Below are 312 nucleotides of genomic sequence, written 5' to 3'. Positions count from 1 at the left end.
CCCCAAATCCACCTTTTTTTGGGGGGTCTCCCCCTTTTCCCAACCCTCCTCTCCCCCTTTTCCAGCCCGTTCCCGCCGCAGGAGCACCTGGAGCCCCCCAAAAACCCCCCAAAAATGCGCCTCCCCCCCGGACTGGTCGCGGCTGCGCGGGGTCGTCAGCTCGGACAGCGAATAAAAACCGGCACTTTTTTGGGTTAAAAAACTCCAAATCCCTCTTTTTTGGGGTCTCCCATTTTTCCCAAACCCCTTCTCCCCTTTTCTACCCCCTTCCTGCCTCAGGAGCCCCCCAAAAACCCCCCAAAAACCACTCCC

This window comes from Corapipo altera, unplaced genomic scaffold (assembly GCF_003945725.1).
Source record: "Corapipo altera isolate COAL_440 unplaced genomic scaffold, ASM394572v1 57813, whole genome shotgun sequence".
In the NCBI taxonomy this organism is placed as follows: domain Eukaryota; kingdom Metazoa; phylum Chordata; class Aves; order Passeriformes; family Pipridae; genus Corapipo; species Corapipo altera.
This window is presented reverse-complemented; position numbering follows the sequence as displayed.